This window comes from Salvelinus alpinus, chromosome 29 (genome assembly GCF_045679555.1).
Source record: "Salvelinus alpinus chromosome 29, SLU_Salpinus.1, whole genome shotgun sequence".
NCBI classification, from domain to species: domain Eukaryota; kingdom Metazoa; phylum Chordata; class Actinopteri; order Salmoniformes; family Salmonidae; genus Salvelinus; species Salvelinus alpinus.
Window position 1 is genome coordinate 26,386,609 of NC_092114.1, and position 19,400 is coordinate 26,406,008.

The 19,400-nt window shown below is 39.8% G+C and overlaps 1 protein-coding gene and 1 long non-coding RNA gene across 9 annotated transcripts in view; one reads left to right on the forward strand and one right to left on the reverse strand.

The window, feature by feature from the left end:
• Positions 1–19,400, forward strand: part of thrap3b (thyroid hormone receptor associated protein 3b) — a 46,672-nt gene that overhangs the window by 58 nt on the left and 27,214 nt on the right. For 4 of the 8 annotated variants that reach the window (XM_071375371.1, XM_071375372.1, XM_071375378.1 and 1 more), the window contains exon 1: positions 15,460–15,776. The exons of 1 other annotated variant lie outside the window; for it this stretch is intronic. The gene's annotated coding sequence lies outside the window, so the exon portion shown is untranslated. Of the gene's footprint in view, positions 1–15,041; positions 15,093–15,337; positions 15,777–19,400 lie in introns of those variants that run through there. 3 more of the 8 variants (XM_071375376.1, XM_071375373.1, XM_071375377.1) reach the window with 3 other exon arrangements.
• On the reverse strand, positions 1,326–17,298 carry LOC139559392 (uncharacterized). The gene is made up of 3 exons (XR_011671752.1): positions 17,218–17,298; positions 16,855–17,083; positions 1,326–1,785 (listed from the first exon to the last, which is right to left on the reverse strand). It is a non-coding gene; the product is annotated as an uncharacterized lncRNA (long non-coding RNA).

Sequence of the window (19,400 nt, forward strand, 5' to 3'; positions counted from 1 at the left end):
ATTTCTTACTTTTACATGCTGACCTAGCCCTTGTTTTGAGACAGATCTTGTGTGATGGTAGGTATGCAGGTCTGAAACTAATTATTTAAACGTTTTTGGAATAATTTGAGAGTAGATCAGCCATTATAATGAGTAAAATGGACATACAATGACCCACTGGGCACAGACGTCAATTCAACGTCTATTCCACATTTGTTCATAGTCAATTCATTGAAATGACGTGGAAACAACTGTCGACTATATAAAAGAAAGATACAACATTGATGTAAACCTTACTGTGCTCCAAATATTATCTTAAGCTCTGTATTAGATTTGGTAATAGCTGTGTAACATGCCGTGTGTCAACAGTTAACAGAAAGATGAGCAAAAAAAGACTGTATAAAGTAATACAATGCTATTTTTGGGGTGAAAATTATATTTTATACTAATACAATTGCTTTGTTTAACAAATAAAAAACTATTCTAAAAAAAAAGACAGTCAAAATAATTGGCACTCCTGTTGTCAATACTCCTGCACTTTTATCTAAAATGTTTTATGAGATTGCAGAACACATTGGGAGGGATCTTAGACAATTTCTATATACAGAATTCAAAACACGCATGTATTGGGGTTCAAGTCTGGAGACTGAGAAGACCTTTGCAAAATGTTGAGGTCAATGAACCATTTCTTTGTGGATTTTGATGTGTGCTCGGGGTTATTGTCTTGGTAGAAGATCCACTTGTGGCTAAGTTTCAGCCTCCTGTCACAGGCAACCAGGTTTTGGGCTAAAATGTCCTGGTACCTGGTAGAGTTTGATGCCGTTGACCTTAACAAGGGCTCCATGACCAGTGGAAGCAAAAAAAGCCCCATAACATCAAAGATGCACCACCACATTTTACCGTAGGTATGATGTACTTTTCTGCATATGCATATTTCTTTCAAGGCCAAACCCACCACTGGGTGTGCGTGGCCAAAGAACTATATTTTCATGTCATCCAACAAATGTAAATGCCTGGAGTTTGCTAAAACAGCATTGGCACTTGGATTGGAACCAGTGCTATGATCAGATGACACAAAAATCGAGCCCTTTGATCACGCACACCAGTGGTGGGTTTGGCGTCGACAGGAAAATGCAAGGAGAGGGTGCCGGAGTATTAAAAACAGGGGTGCCAATAATTATGTTTTAATACTTAGAACAATATAATTGTTTTGAATATAATACCCGACTGTATATCTATATAATCAATCATGACCCTATGTAAAAAAATAAACCTCTTGTAAACAGAGTTAAGTGACCAACACCGAGGAGAGGCAATTATGTCTACCAACAAAATAATAGGAAGCGTTTGAAGCTGTTGAGGCATTTTTATTAAGCTGTTGAGGGGTTTAAAGCTTTTGACATGGTGCACAGTTAACCCCAGTTAAAGCTAAGGGGGACAGAAAGAGATGGAGAGACCTTGTGGAGGCCTTACACGCCACTCTGTGCAATGAGGCCCAAGTAAAGGGGACATACCTTTATCCCATAGCATACTCAGCAGAATTACCCTCAAACTTGACAGTGTGTTTCTGCATAACTAGAGCCACATCGGCTGAGTCCCAAATGGCACCCTATTCCCTACATAGTCCTATGGGCCCTGGTAAAAGGTAGTGCATTATATAGGGAATAGAGTGCCATTTGGTACACATGCTACTGTGGACAGCTCTCAGCCAGAAGCAGGAAATAGGTCACAGCACAAAATCGTTTGCATCACCGCTGTAGCAGCAGCCATCTTATTCCCACAGAATATGTACCTCCAGTCTTCTTCCTGTGAAAGTGAAGGGCAATGATCAAGGCTTTACATAGAAACAGGTACTGACAAAAGATGTTGTCTTCCACTTCAGTGTTTGGTTGAGTTTATGGTGGCCAGCCAGTCACTCACTACAACACACTCCAGATATAAACTGGCATTCCTACAATGGGAATGCAGTAAACTGGGAATCACACAGATAAAACCACAAAACACATTTGATAAAAACTCGAATGAATTGCAGCATGACCTTGTGTTTGTTCTGTTGGTTTAGAGTCCTGTCGTGGACAGACTACCTATCTCACCAAATTATGCAACATTGGTTGTTTTCCTTCTTTTTGAGTTGACTTACTTCATTGTCCTATGGGCCTAGTGTTGACATGTGCTATTGGTTTAGCCTTTTTGTGGGATGAAGACATCAAGTATACTAATCCCGTAACCTGGAAAGCCTATGACTAGATGACTCAAGTACTGGCATAAAAACTTTACCCATTTAGTTTATGCTTGCAGTTATGTGGTGTACAACAATTTCATGAACATAAAAGAGCATATTTCCTGAAGGATTGTGCATTTAAAGCAGAGCGCCAAGATTTTTTCACATAGGCCAAGGCTTTAGTTGACTGGTTGTAGGTCTAGAGTCATAAAACCGCACAGAATATCAAGACGTTAGACATATGAAACTTCAGAAACTAGTAAGTGAGTTGTCAAAGGGATGTTACGGCAGACATGTCCTAAGGTTTACAACAATCCTTGCCATATCTTCATCTTATAGGTTAGTGTTTCTTTTACAGGGTCAAAACCTTTGAGGCAACAATTTTCATTGTCACCCACCTTTTGCCTGTTTAGTCCCATCCCTCATGGAACGTAAAGCCCAAGTGAGACCATAAACAGTCTATAATAGTGATTGACAGGTCTAGGAGGCATGTGGCATTACACAATGTGTAGACAGGACATTGGGCATGGGCTAAATTTAATCTTGGCACCACCAGGTCTAGGGACACCTGCATTCCAAAAGCACCTGGAAGGAAGGGAGAGTGAGAAAAAAAAAGTGTTTGTCACTGTCTCTGCAGCCTCTAAGGTCAAAAGGGGGTGAATTTACTACCACAGATGTGAGACGTGCTTGTAAAAATGATAAAGGATGCATCTTGGAGCTGGTAGTGGTTAGTTATGATATGTTATACAGTAAAGTAGACTATATTATATATGCAGTAGGAGAGAGATAGTTTTAGAAACTATCTGGATAGGCAGTTCCTCTGTCCTGGAGATGGTTTTAGAGAACAGCCGGGTTTGTCTCCTTTCCACAACCATTATGATGATACCCTGTATGTATGTGGTGCAGTTAGCCTATTTAAAGACTATCAAGTATGGGACACATGTCAACGTAGCATGATAAGAACACAGTGAATAGAAAGGGAGTCACTGTCACTGCACGGAGTTGAAGTCGAGCCCATTTTTCCTGCTCAAGTCTCTCAGGGCATGACATATCTCACTATTTAGTTTCCAGAGAAATGACGTGTGTTAATTTATGCTTTGGATCAAACACACCTGATCTCATCAGGTTCTCTTTCAGGAGCCTGCAGCCAGGCACTGTTCAAACCCCAACTGCATGGTAGCAGTGATATAGTCAACACGACGTGACTTCTCTGCAGGGAGCAAAGATGCTGGTTTATGAGACCATCAAAACAAAGGCATCGTCTGCCAACAAGCTGCATGCTACCACCTTGCTACCACCCTGTTAAATGGAAGGTAATGGAAATGCATAACTGCTGCTGGGGTCTACACATGGCACAGAACAAAAAGGGGACTACAGAGGTGCATTACTACACAAATCAGCTCTTTTTTACAAGAGCACAAAAATACAATCGCATTATTAAAGTTCATGCAGTAATTCTTGCTGGATTAATATGATTCTTATTCATTTGGATTTTAATGGGGATTTCCTCCCGAGTGCAAAAATAATGCCTTTATCTGCCTTCTTCTGAATGGAAAAGTGCTGTTTTCTTCCATAACACATCTGGGGTTTTACTGAATTGGCTGGCTAGGCCTTGGCTTGGGTTTGGATAAAGATTGGCAGTGTATTCCATTGAATACAAAGATTTTTGTTTTAAACACTTCAGGGGGGAATAACATGTCCAACTGTGAAATGACTGCAGATTCCCACAATGTGCTCTCTCTGTGAATGGACAATGATTATAAAAATATGTGTCACACTTTATTTGGATAGTCCCATATAGAGGATGTACAGATGGTCATACTATCAACAAACTATCTGTTGATGAGCAAATACTTGCTAAGGGGAGGTTTAGAATAAGGATTAGGGTTAAGGTTAGGCTAAGGGTTAAGTTTAGGGTAGGGCAGAGGATAGTTAGTTGAAATGTTGTTGACGGTTATTGAACATCTACTAGGGACTATCCAAATAAAGTGTTACCAAAATCTGTTACACATTTACTACTGGCTAATACAATCCTCTACAGATGACTAATCCCACACACACAGCCATGTAAACCCATTCATGGGATACAGTATTCTATGGTAATTTCTATGTAAAAAGGACCCATGAGCACCAACATGGGAAGTTTATAGGTGCATATCAAATTGTGTCAAATGAAAGCGTAGAGTCTATATTTTGTGGAAATTAAGGCATAGATACGTTTACAAAAATGTTTTACATCGTAACAATTAAGAATAAGCAAAGACTTAAAAGAGGTCTTAAAAACATCTACTACAAAAAGTCTTAAAATGTATTTGAAATATATTAAAGCACAATTACATTGAAGTTAAGGCCCCTGCCAACTAATATCAACATTTATATTTAGTTTTGCAGAAATGATTTGCCTTCTGTAAGTTTAAGAAATATTGTCTAGGGTCTTGACATTCTGTTACCAAAAACCCCATATCTTTAAGATATTTTCACATTTCTCTCCCTCATGAGGGAAAATTCTGAAAGTTCACAGAAGTAAAGGTAGACCTACTAATTAGTTAGTGTTTTTACTGCTAACAATTTTGTTTATGAATTACTAAGTATTTAAAACACGTCACTCTGTTATCAAATTGCTAAACAGTGACCCGAAAAATCTGTAACAGAATAGCTGCAATTGAATTGGTCACAATGGGAAATCATAGTAGTCAAACTAGTTGCAGTAGAGCACAGTACAGAGCAGTAAAATACAGTACAGCACAGTAGAGTATAGTGTAGTACAGTACCGTAGAGCACACGAGTAGAGTACAGTATAATGTAATATGCTCTACTTTACTGGACAGTAGTCTACTGTACTGAACTATACTTTTCTTTACCATACTGTGATGTCTAAACATATGACTGGAACAGATTTGGTCAGGTCTAGACTAACACATTTGGTCTTGTTTGGGGGAGGAGCTTGTTAGAACAATAGCCAGTGTGTAGAATAAGACCCAAACATGAAATGGAGGATATGAAATGTTTATACCTTTGTGTACATATTTCAGGATACATCAACATGAAGAGAATTACATAACTAAATGATGCATTTCCAGTATGTTTAGTACAGATCATGGACCAATGATGTAATTATGTTATCGTCATCCGAGTGTTGATCCACTTCACTTACTGTAGCTCAATAACCAAGAGATTTTTTCAAACTCAAGGTATCATATCATAGCTGACACCACAGGAGGCTGCTGAGGGGAGGACAGCTCATAATAATGGCCGGAACAGAGCGAATGGAATGGCAGTAAACACATGGAAACCATGTGTCTGATGCATTTGATAGCATTCCACTCCAGCCATTACCACGAGCCCGTCCTCCCCAATTAAAAATGGCACTGGGTGCTCTGCCTCAATTTTCTTTTTTTAATGATTTTACTATTCAATTACAACCTTACATCACAACATCAACATAGGCCCCCAACAGATGGCCTTCATCTCCTCCTCACACACAAATTGGGTTGAGGGGCACTATGACGCCAACACTAGAGTGTTGCTTTGTGCAAGTTATTTACAGATATGAACTAGACACAAATCAGATTAAGCTTCCTGTTGGCCTCGTCGAGGGGCGCCTACTGGGCACAGACGTCAGTTCAATGTCTATTTTTTTAAATGTACATTCGGTTGAGCTGTCAACTAGTGCGAATTCAACAAAACATTTCACCACCGTATCCGCCGATGTCGCACTTCCGCATCTTGCCATGAAAGGTGACAGAGCTAGAGCAGTGTTTGTCAGACCATGAGACATCCCAAAAATCGGTCTTACGTCTTTAGCGTCCGAACGGGTTGGCCTACAAACTATTATGACCCCTCTATGAAAAGGTGAGACTCTCACTAATATGTCAGTCTCCGGTTGGCTCTACAACCCCCACAAACGTCTTGGGACTCGTATGATGTCGGTACAGCCGATCTGCCAACTTCTGAGACTCTTGAACAGGTACATGTCGGTTGTTTTGCTCTAGGACGCCCACAGGCCTCACAAGACTCTTCTGAAGGCCCCCCAGTACCAGTTTATTTTTTTATGAATGGAAGTATCTCTTATATCTCCCTCTCTAACTTTAATTAGCAGCTGTCAGAGCAGCTTACCAATCACTGTACACAGCCAATCTGTAAATAGCACACCCAACTACCTCATCCCCATATTATTACTTACCCTCTTGCACCCCAGTATCTCTACTTGCACATCTATCACTCCAGTGTTAATTGCTAAATTGTAATTATTTCTCCTCTATGGCCTATTCATTGCCTTACCTCCTAACTCTTCTACATTTGCACACACTGTACATAGATTTTTCTATTGTGTTATTGACTGTACGTTTGTTTGTAGCTCTGTTGTTTTTGTTGCTTTGCTTTATCTTGGCCAGGTCACAGTTGTAAATGAGAACTTGTTCTCAACTGGCCTACCTGGTTAAATAAAACATTAAAAAAAATATGGAAATTGTTTAGTACCAAAAATAATGGGTTAAATGCATGTAAAAAAATAAATCCTTATATCTCTCAGATACAGTACCAGTCAAAAGTCTGGACACCTACACATTCAAGGGTTTTTCTTTATTTTTACCATTTTCTATATTGTAGAATAGTGAAGACTATCAAAACTATGAAATAACACATACAGAATCATGTAATAACCCCAAAGTGTTAAACAAATCAAAATATATTGTATATAGTAGCCACCCTTTGCCTTAATGACAGCTTCGCACACTCTTTGTATTATCTCATCCAGCTTCATGAGGTAGTCACCTGGAATGCATTTTAACAGGTGTGCCTTGTTAAAAGTTGATTTGTGGAATTTCTTTCCTTCTTAATTTGTTTGAGCCAATCAGTTGTGTTGTGACAAGGTAGGGGTGGTATACAGAAAATAGCCCTATTTGGTAAAAGACCAAGTCCATATTATGGCAAGAACAGCTCAAATAAGCAAAGAGAAACTACAGTCCATCATTACTTTAAGACATGAAGGTCAGTCAATGCGGAAAATTTCAAGAACTTTGAACATTTCTTCAAGTGTAGTCGCAAAAACCATCCAGCGCTATGATGAAACTGGCTCTCATGAGCACCGCCACAGGAAAGAAAGACCCAGAGTTACCTCTGCTGCAGAGGATAAGTTCATTAGTTACCAGCCCCAAATAAATGCTTCAGATTTCAATTGACACACACATCTCAACATCAACTGTTCAGAGGGGACTGTGTGAATCAGGCCTTCATGGTCAAATTGCTGCAAATAAACTACTACTAAAGGACACCAATAATAAGAAGAGACTTGCTTGGGCCAAGAAACACAAGCAATGGACATTGGACAGATTTCCACCAGTCTTTTGGTCTGATGAGTCCAAAATTTTAGATTTTTGGTTCCAACCACCGTGTCTATGAGACAGAGAGTAGGTGAACGGATGATCTTCACATGTGTGTTTCCAACTATGAAGCATGGAGGAGGAGGTGTGATGATGTGGGGGTGCTTTGCTGGTGACACTGTCTGTGATTTAGAATTCTAGGCACACTTAACCAGCATGGCTACCACAGCATTCTGCAGCGATACACCATCCCATCTGGTTTGCTCTTAGTGGGACTATCATTTGTTTTTCAACAGGACAATGACCCAACACACCTCCAGGCTGTGTAAGGGCTATTTGACCAAGGAGAGTGATCAAGTGCTGCATCAAATGACCTGGCCTCCACAATCACCCAACCTCATCCCAAATGAGATGGTTTGGGATGAGTTGGACCGCAGAGTGAAGGAAAAGCAGCCCACAAGTGCTCAGCATGTGGGAACTCCTTCAAGACTGTTGGAAAAGTGTTTCAGATTAAGCTGTTTGAGAGAATGCCAATAGTGTGCAAAGCTGTCATCAAGGCAAAGGATTGCTACTTTGAAGAATATAAAATAGATTTTGATTTGTTTAGCACTTTTTTGGTTACTACATGATTCCATATACAGTGGGGAGAACAAGTATTTGATAACCTGCAAAATCGGCAGTGTTTCCTACTTACAAAGCATGTAGAGGGCTGTAATTTTTATCATAGGTACACTTCAACTGTGAGAGACGGAATCTAAAACAAAAATCCAGAAAATCACATTGTATGATTTTTAAGTAATTAATTAGCATTTTATTGCATGACATAAGTATTTGATACATCAGAAAAGCAGAACTTAATATTTGGTACAGAAACCTTTGTTTGCAATTACAGAGATCATACGTTTCCTGTAGTTCTTGACCAGGTTTGCACACACTGCAGCAGCATTTTTGGCCCACTCCTCCATACAGACCTTCTCCAGATCCTTCAGGTTTCGGGGCTGTCGCTGGGCAATACGGACTTTCAGCTCCCTCCAAAGATTTTCTATTGGGTTCAGGTCTGAAGACTGGCTAGGCCACTCCAGGACCTTGAGATGCTTCTTACCGAGCCACTCCTTAGTTGCCCTGGCTGTGTGTTTCGGGTCGTTGTCATGCTGGAAGACCCAGCCACGACCCATCTTCAATGCTCTTACTGAGGGAAGGAGGTTGTTGGCCAAGATCTCGCGATACATGGCCCCATCCATCCTCCCCTCAACACGGTGCAGTCGTCCTGTACCCTTTGCAGAAAAGCATCCCCAAAGAATGATGTTTCCACCTCCATGCTTCACGGTTGGGATGGTGTTCTTGGGTTGTACTCATCCTTCTTCTTCCTCCAAACACGGCGAGTGGAGTTTAGACCAAAAAGCTCTATTTTTGTCTCATCAGACCACATGACCTTCTCCCATTCCTCCTCTGGATCATCCAGATGGTCATTGGCAAACTTCAGACGGGCCTGGACATGCGCTGGCTTGAGCAGGGGGACCTTGCGTGCGCTGCAGGATTTTGATCCATGACGGCGTAGTGTGTTACTAAAGGTTTTCTTTGAGACTGTGGTCCCAGCTCTCTTCAGGTCATTGACCAGGTCCTGCCGTGTAGTTCTGGGCTGATCCCTCACCTTCCTCATGATCATTGATGCCCCACGAGGTGAGATCTTGCATGGAGCCCCAGACCGAGGGTGATTGACCGTCATCTTGAACTTCTTCCATTTTCTAATAATTGCGCCAACAGTTGTTGCCTTCTCACCAAGCTGCTTGCCTATTGTCCTGTAGCCCATCCCAGCCTTGTGCAGGTCTACAATTTTATCCCTGATGTCCTTACACAGCTCTCTGGTCTTGGCCATTGTGGAGAGGTTGGAGTCTGTTTGATTGAGTGTGTGGACAGGTGTCTTTTATACAGGTAACGAGTTCAAACAGGTGCAGTTAATACAGGTAATGAGTGGAGAACAGGAGGGCTTCTTAAAGAAAAACTAACAGGTCTGTGAGAGCCGGAATTCTTACTGGTTGGTAGGTGATCAAATACTTATGTCATGCAATAAAATGCAAATTAATTACTTAAAAATCATACAATGTGATTTTCTGGATTTTTGTTTTAGATTCCGTCTCTCACAGTTGAAGTGTACCTATGATACAAATTACAGACCTCTACATGCTTTGTAAGTAGGAAAACCTGCAAAATCGGCAGTGTATCAAATACTTGTTCTCCCCACTATGTTATTTCATAGTTTCCGAACTTTTGACTGGTACAGACAATTCAGAACAAACTTATTTTAGATGTTATGTCGCCATCTGTTCCATGTAGTGAATCTGTTATTCATTGTGTTTGTATGGGCTAACAACAGTAAGGTCAAAAATGATTTATCTAATAATTGTTTTATATATTTATGTTTATAGTTCAAAGAGTCTTAAAATTCCAAATCAAATAGCCAGAAGGTTGTGGGTTTATTAGGCCACTGTGGACAAGAGCAGGGGTGGAAAGATCTCCTTTATAGTAAAAGCACTGCATGAATCTATCATTGTATTTGCAGGTCAGAGAGAAAAATGGCCTTTATAAACATTTCATGCAATTCTACATAATTTTACATATTAGCAGAATATTTTTTTAAACCACACAAATTACAGGGCAAGAATGGACAGAGGGATGTGTTCATCTTATCATATTTCTCCAATGCCAAATCAGTGCATCTTGATTATTGTCCAGTCGTGTGGTCGATTCCCGCAAGGAAAGACCTAGTTAAGCTGCAGTTGGCCCAGAACAGAGCGGCATGTCTTGCTCTTCATTGTAATCAATACTACGCATGCCAGTCGCTCTTGGCTAAGAGTTGAGGGACAAAATGCATCACTTCTTTTTATAAGAAACATTCATGTGTTAAAAACCCCACATTGTTTGCATATTCAATTTACACAGCTCTGACACACATATACACTTCCCCACCAGACATGCCACCAGGGGTCTTTTCACAGTCCCCAAATCCAGAACAAATTCACGAAAGCGTACAGTATTATATAGAGCCGTTCCATCTCACATTGCTCAAATGAACAGGAAACCTGGTTTAAAAAAAACAGATAAAGCAACACCTCACGGAACATCTTTCCCCTATTTGACCTAGATAGTTTGTGTTGCTCAAATGATATGTAGGCTGTGTGCCTTTTTCATATTGATGTAGTTCTGTCCTTGAGCTGCTCTTGTCTATTAAATGTTCTGTATTATGTCATGTTTCATGTTGTTTGTGGACCCCAGGAAGAGTAGCTGCTGCTTTTGCAACAGCTAATGGGATCCTAATAAAATACCAAAACTGACCCTGTTTGCAAATAATTCAATCTGAGAAGTCATTAGGAATCTGAGCATGGTACTTTCAAAGTTAGGCCTATCTTTTTACTTCAGATAGAGTAGACCTACCAACACAGAAAATGTTTAGTTTTAACTGCTGGCTAGTCTTCTTCCGTGGCTTAAGCCAATGAGTGAAGGTCACAAGTGTTTCCCAAAATGCTGTCGCCGTTTCAACATCTACTGTACAGAAAGTGAATAGCTTAATCAATTGGCAGTGACAGAACTAGATTACTTCCCAAGTAAAGTCCATTTTTTGTCTCCTCGGCTATAGAAAGTTGTAGCTCAGCCTCAATGTCAAAGGAACAAAACAATGATATCCCCATATGCATTGGAGTCAGGTCTTTTCCGGGTATTTACAGATTGTTTCTAGCATAAAGCATCGCAGACCAAAGCGCTGTTATAGATCACTTTATGCTGTATAATCTGAGCCGTTTTATTTTTTTCAAAGTCTTAAGCTCTTTAATAAAAAAGGTAGAACTATGGCATACCCTCTCATACCCCCTCAATTTGAGTCTTGGTTTTAACTTAACAGCCCTTCACTGACATGGATGTAAGCCATTTAACGAGTGCATGGTGGGTGGAGGAATTGACCAACATGTCTGTCAAACAGGTAGGCCTACCTGTTATTTCTTAAATAGGAAGAAACAGGCTCCAACACAGGGTCTCTTGATAGTAAAGTCTAAAATGAAGGTTGAAATGAATTATGCCTACTCGAATTTGCCTACTTTCAGCAGCACGAGCTGTCTATTTCTGATTGATTGTGCCGAGGGTGCTGCTTCAAGTTTCAGCTCCACAATATAAGTTACTTGAATCTGGCTTTATTGTGAGATCAATAATTCTGATAAATACATCATGGACAAGAAACTATCAAAGTTGAACTCCAGTCCTCCTTATCTTCACGCTCTCCTTCTCAATCTGAACAGAACTAGGCTATAGGCTAGTCTACACGCAAGACAGTGACTTTTTTGGACTAGGCCTAATAAAAAAACATTTCCGTAAAAAGCCTTTGACTCTCCTCCTGAACTGCCACTGTAGGCCTACACAGCACAGCCATTGGTTAGGCAGCACACAAAAACTATTTTGATCAGCAAGAGCAGAGCAGGCCGTGGCTCAGGGTTGAAATAGCCATTGCAGTGTGTAGTGCAGCCTAGTTTTATTTACACCATCCCAGCAGCTATCTTAGAAAAACAACTTTGTTTCTGTTCTTCTCTGACAGTGGAGACTCCTCAGAGGACAATCTTCCTCAGTGAATTTCAGAAAAATAAAAAAAACTTTAAAAATGTTATCCATTTCAGATAAAACTATACTAAATATCATGGATCATTTAGCTATTTGATTTAGAATTTTAGGACTCCTTTAGGTATTTAAAACAATTATTGAAAAATGATTTGATAAAATATTGAATTTGGCCTTTACTACTATAGCCAATAGAAACGCATTGAATTACACATTCATAAATGGTAAAAAAAAGACATTCAAAAAATAAATCATAAGGAGTAAGGTTTTGAAGTGTCTGTCCTATATCTAGGAGGTATAAGAAATATTTTTGTTGGCAAAAAACTACCTCCTTTCGTTTGTATGAGTTACCTTCAGACTTGAGAATTGTGGGGGTCGTAAAAGCAAAACGGAGAACACCATTGTGTTCGTGAGAGTCTCCCCTTTCCATAATAGTTTGTAGGCGAAACCGTTCGGACGCTACAGACGTTTTCGGGAGAAGACTGATTGGGATGTCTCATGGTCTGACAAAAACGCTGTAGCTCGGCCACCTTCCACTGCAGATGCAGAAGGTCGACATAGGCGGATGCACTCAGCCCATGCAAAAAAACTGATATCTCCAGCTTAAACTGACGGATTTTGATGGGGATTTTTAAAATTATTTTACTTAGGATTGACGTACGGGTGCTTCAATAGACTCTTAAAGATTAAAACACACTGTTTTGCAAGGAAGGTCTACAGTAGCCTCAACAGCACTCTGTAGGGTAGCACCATTGTGTAGCCAGAGGCCATCTTGTTTCCTTCCTCCTCGGGGTACATTGACTTCAAAACAAAACCTAGGAGGCTCATGGTTCTCACCCACTTCCATAGACTTACACATTAATTATGACAATGTTGGGACGTCCTCCAACCTATCAGATCTCTTGCAGCATGAACTGACATGTTGTACACCCAATCAAAGGAAAAGAGAATGAATCTAGTACTGAAAGCATAAGCTACAGCTAGCTAGCATTGCAGTGCATAACCTGTGGTGGGTAGTTGACTCAGAGAGAGAAAGACAATAGTTGAACAGTTTTCAAAAAATTGATTTCTTAAAAAATGAAGGAGAAGCAACAGGGAGAGAGAGATAGCTATATTTTGTTGTATTTTTTTCACTTTCACTTACTTAGCTAGTGAATGCAGCTAGCTAGTTTACCCTGATCAAACACCCGGCTTAAACAGAGAGGGATGCTATGTTAGCTGGTTGGCTATGTCTATCCAACACTGGAACTCTTCCAAGTTAAGGTAAGCTTTTGGTTTTATTCATGTATTGCCACCGGGACCCGCTGTTGTAACTGCTAAACTGCTTGCTGAGTGTACACTGTACTACATGATTGTAGCGGGTTTACTAACGTGTTAGTTCTAGTAGCTATGTTGACTATGACGTTGCTAATATGCTGACAATGATGTAGGTTGTGGGTAGTGGTTAGCAGTTAGAATATGTAGGTTTGGGTTGGAAAGGTTTTTTCGCTCGGTGATTGTGCACTGAAGTCCACAAGCAAAGGGAAAAGGTGAGAGGAGGAGAGTGCGTAGATGCGAGAAGGAATTATACAACAAGTAGTGATCATGCTGTTTGAATGTGTCTGCTATGAAAGTGAACTGTGTTTGCGTGAGATCAGGGATGTATTCATTCAGCCGATTCTGTTGAAAAACGTTTCTTAAACTGAAACAAACAGAACAAAGCGGGGATAAACATAACTCAATTTTTCCAATAGAAACTCTTGTTTGCAACTGTTGAACTAATGATTACACCCAAGATTAAATGTGCCAATGTCTGTCACCTTGGTTACTCAAATTCTCTCGATCTGTGCAGCTATGTTGTAAACTTTCATTCATAGGCTAGGTTGTAGCAACCTCATGATGGGTATAGGGAAAATGTTAATATCAAATACTATCTTAAACCTATCAATGTTACATTGAGCTGGGTGAATGGATTACTGTAATAGAAATAACGGCATGCTCATATATATATATAAAAAATTGTCCTCCCTCATTTTAAAACGGCACCAACCGCCACTGTTCTCCGGGCATGCACTTCTTAGCCTTTAGTCTATAGGCTATGGATCATTTGATTGAGACCACACTAAATAGCCTATAAGTACACTTGATATTGTGCGCCCGGTGGAGAATCAGAGATGAGGGGCGGCATCGGGCACACATTGATATATAGCCTAAAAAGCAACTAATTTAAAACACTGAGAAATATTGACATTTCATAAATTACAAATTACATGACCCTCCCCTGGACTAAATTTTAAAAAAAATATTAAACCCTCACCCATTTTCCTCCAGGTAACCATTATTTAAATGTCTATCCATCCCTTAGGAGATAGTTGAGAGCCAATGCTAACTAATGTGCAAGACTTCCAGTCATTGCACTAATGCTAGTTAGCAACTTCCTTCAAACTGCACCCAGAGAAAATTGTATCCACAAGTTCATCTCACTCTGGGAAAGTAGATCAAGGGCCTCATTGCCAAAATCCCAAGGTATCCCTTTAAGTAACCTTCTGTCTTATGTAACCATACCAAACAACATATCAATTTGAGTGTCCCGACCCATATTAATGTGTACTATTTTACACCTAGTCTATGAGACCAGGCTGAATGCTCACATCCGTCGCTGCAATGACCCCATTTGTAGAGCTTGTAATTGGATTGATAGAGTAAATACATTAAGTGATTTGCATGATTAAAACAGTATATAAATTTTTATGCTAAGTAAAAAGTATGGTCAATTAAGTCACACTTTCCTTTTCATTAGGGACAGATAGTTTGGACAGGTAGCCAACTGCTTGTAAAATGTATGAAACATTTTAGAGTATGATGAAGAAAAAGGGGGTTGAGCGCATGTTCATTGAGGTCAATACTGGTAGAGGAAACAGTGCATCCTGTAGTCTATTTCGAGCCCAAGAAAATGCGTCTCATCAGGAAAGCACAATACACTGCAGGTTCAGGTAATATTTTACAGTAGTAGCCTACAGTAGCTACTGGATGACTGATTGGCAGCATGATTTGAATAATCCAAATAATAATCAAATGAGATGGGGGGGCAAGCCTTAATTAAAGATTTGACAGGGAAATCTAGGAAGGAAATTTGACCTCAGTCAAAGAGGAAGAGGCATAGCAAGATGTTTCACTCTCGCCAAAATGTCTAAAATAAGCAGAATTTGTTCCTATGGGCTTATTTTTGACCTAATCACCTGCCTTCCTGCCTTTGGGACAACGACTCCATTGTTGGGGCGGAGATATGAGCATCTCGTCGTTATATACCGATCTCTGCCTCACTAGCCTACTGCTGCTGCGTACTGTACCTTACGACTCACTGGTGAGGGGACCAAATGGCTCAATACATTTGGTAGCTAGCGTACGGTACTTGTGGATATACATTAGCTACGATATCTCAGAAATATGTATGTATTTAGCAGAAAATTACATTTATGACTTCGGGTAGTTAAGTTAAATACCGACCGTGCAACTGCGTCCTCCTTGTCAGGGGTAACGTTATTCAGTTGCTTTATCGGAAAGCAGCAGGAGCGTATTGGTCTGGTTTGGCTAGCAACACAATTTAGCTAACTGTTAACATTTTATTTGAATTAACAAACAAGCTCGCTAACTTAGCCGTGTGAAACCAGTCTGAGGTAAGTGAAAGGGCATGTTGTTTTATAAACCAGTTATTTTACCTGTTGACGTCTGCCAGTGAAGCTAGTTAGCTAGCTAACGTTAGCTACCCACCCCCTGCTCTCCAGCCAGGTAACTAGTCACTTGAATACTAAAATCGTGTAGTTAGCTTGTTAACCAATTAAAGTTTATCACAGTTTACTGTAAAAATTTACTCGCTAGCTAGTTAGAAAACGCAATTCTAACTAGCTACCTGATTTTATATAGTTAATCTGGTTCATTATTAGCCTTGACTTTAGCTAACTAACTAGCCACAATGTGTACACTGACTGTTGTCATGTCCATTACTCCACTAGTAGCTAGAGCAGCTGTTTGCCTCTGTAAACATAGCTATGTTTGCCAAGCACATTAGGATAATTAAACAGCTAAATGAGTGCAAAAACAGATGTATTCACCAACTGTTAATGACCTAACTAACGTCGGGCATCAAACGGTTGCTGTCATCTGTTTTTTGGGGTTGTATAATGTAGCCTCATGTGAAATCAACAATAGCCTACAGTATTGTAGCCAGAATTTTAAATTATACTCCACCAGCATTAATCATGTGAGTAGCAATACATCCTTGAAATATAAGCTTATGTGCGTCTTCTTGATGGACCAAAAGCAGACCGATCACATGTCAATCGGGCAACATTTCAGGGACTAGAATGCTCCCAATCAATGTCAATATTTAAATGAGATTGCTCTAGATTAGACGACTCCGCGGTTGTCACTAGCCAGTGAAAATTGCTATATCATAAAAATGTATGAAAACAAATTTGCTTTAAGGGATCATCCATTCCAAAACAGAAATTCATGAGTGGTAAATAACACTAATGTAAAAAATTATTTGAACAAATGTTTCATTTTGTCGTTAAGGAAATCTGTTGCAGCTCAAATCTACTACAAAACCCACAATGCAAGTCTCTCTCGCTGGGCTAGGTAGCTAGAAAACATAGCTACACACAATAGTAGCAGTCAATATAAGCATGTGAAGTAACTAGCTAGCTGTAAAATCGCCTAAACAAACAGCACTATCAATTTAGAAGTCTTACTCACCGAGTTCAACTTCCAGTTCGTTTCTGCCACTGAGCTATAAACGGCGTCTCTACCCAGAGCAACGTTGCTTTCCCACAGAGATACTTTTGAGGAGATGGGGTACTCCATTCAAATCGTATTAACGCCCATTGTGAACATTGCCCGTAAATCGTCCATGAGCCGCGCGGTGCATTGCATTCCCTGTCAATGAGAGCTCTCCTTCAAGTAGGGAATGGGAGTCAATTGAACCCTAGCTCAAAAACCAAACATTAGCATGAATTTCGAGAAACAAGAAGTACAACGTTGCAAACCATTTCCAAGGTGTGAGATAATTAACTTGTTCGCTGTAATATCATATAGCTTTGGAATCATGACATTACGTACTTTTGAGGAAAATAGGCAACTTTCTCGACTCTTACTCTACGTGATTTAGCATGACGACGTGAATGTGATGGGTCGACAGTCAGTTGGGTGGGGCGTTTCTCCATTCCTTTATTTAATATCTCTGTTTCACAGACAGGGCGCATTGCGACATGGTACTTGAAGGAGAAACAGAGTTGAATAATTTTGGACACTGTTTAGATAAAGCACATCGAAGTGAAATATTTCATTTTTCATGACGATATAAACGGATGGATGTGTTCTAGACAATTATGCCCATACCATCTATTGGCTGCTGTGGCGATCTGGAGTGCATTTCATTGTTTTAAAAGTGTTATGAAATATGATAGTGTTATTTCCAGTGACGAGTTAGGTTGTGATTAGTCATAATTATGACTTTGTGGTGACTAGTGAGGACCCGACTCGGGATTCAATACTCAGTAACAAGAAACCGAGGCTTACAACTCTTAATATCATTATTTACCGAATATGTTCAACCATAGGGCTTAGGCTGTATAGGCTATGTCATAATTTAAAGCTTCAATATGTAACTTTTTTTGGCGACCTGACCAAATTTAGATAGAAATGGGATTATAGATATGTAATTCTCATTGAAAGCAAGTCTAAGAAGGGGTAGATCTGTTCTGTGCTCCATTTCAATGCTTCCAGTTAAGTTTCGTTTTTACTTTCGGTTTTGTACACCAGCTTCAAACAGCTGAAAAATACAATATGTGGTTATTGAAAATATATTTCACAGCTGTTTAGATGGTACGATGATTCTCTACACTATACTTCCTTGTTTTGTCACATACACTGAAATTAGTTGAACTATTAGAATTTTAGCAACCAGGAAATGTCAGTGATTTATGCATATTGCACCTTTTAAAGAAAAATCTGTGTATATACACTACTGTTAAAAAGTTTTGGGTCACATAGAAATGTAAAATACATGAAATGAGTTGCAAAATTAATAGGAAATATAGTCAAGATGTTGACAAGGTTATAAATAATGATTTTTAATTTAAATAATAATTGTGTCCTTCAAATTTTGCTTTTGTCAAAGAATCCTCCATTTGCAGCAATTACAGCCTTGCAGACCTTTGGCATTCTAGTTGTCAATTTGTTGAGGTAATCTGAAGAGATTTCACCCCATGCTTCCTGAAGCACCTCCCACAAATTGGATTGGCTTGATGGGCACTTCTTACGTACCATACGGACAAGTTGCTCCCACAACAGCTCAATATGGTTGAGATCCGATGACTGTGCTGGCCACTCTATTATAGACAGAATACCAGCTGACTGCTTCTTCCCTAAATAGTTATTGTATAGTTTGGAGCTGTGCTTTGGGTCATTGTCCTGTTGTAGGAGGAAATTGGCTCCAATTAAGCGGCGTCCACAGGGTATGGCATGGCGTTGCAAAATGGAGTGATAGCCTTCCTTCTTCAAGATCCCTTTAACGCTGTACAAATCTTCCACTTTACCACCATCAAAGCAGCTCCAGACCATCCCATTGCCTCCAATATACTTGACAGATGGCGTCAAGCACTCCTCCAGCATCTTTTCATTTTTTCTGCGTCTCACAAATGTTCTTTGTGATCCGAACACCTCAAACTTAGATTCGTCTGTCCATAACACTTTTTTCCAATCTTCCTGCTACAATAGTAATTTACAACATTAACAATGTCTACACTGTATTTCTGATCAATTTGAAGTTATTTTAATGGACAAAAAGTGCTTTTCTTTCAAAAACAAGAACGTTTCTAACACAGAACCCAAACCGGCTGCACGCATGCGCCATCGTGCATAAATTTATTTTGTCCCCCCACACCAAACGCGATCACGACACGCAGGTTAAAATATCAGAACAAACTCTGAACCAATTACATTAATTTGGGCACAGGTCGAAAAGCATTAAACATTTATGGCAATTTAGCTAGCTAGCTTGCACTTGGTAGCTAATGTGTCATATTTAGCTAGCTTGCTGTTGCTAGCTAATGTGTCCTGGGATATAAACATTGAGTTGTTATTTTACCTGAAATGCACAAGGTCCTCTACTCCGACAATTAATCCACACATAAAACGGTCAACCGACTCGTTTCTAGTCATCTATCCTCCTTCCAGGCTTTCTATTCCCTGGACTTTATATTGCGATTGGCAACTTTCATAAATTATGGTGCATTACCTCC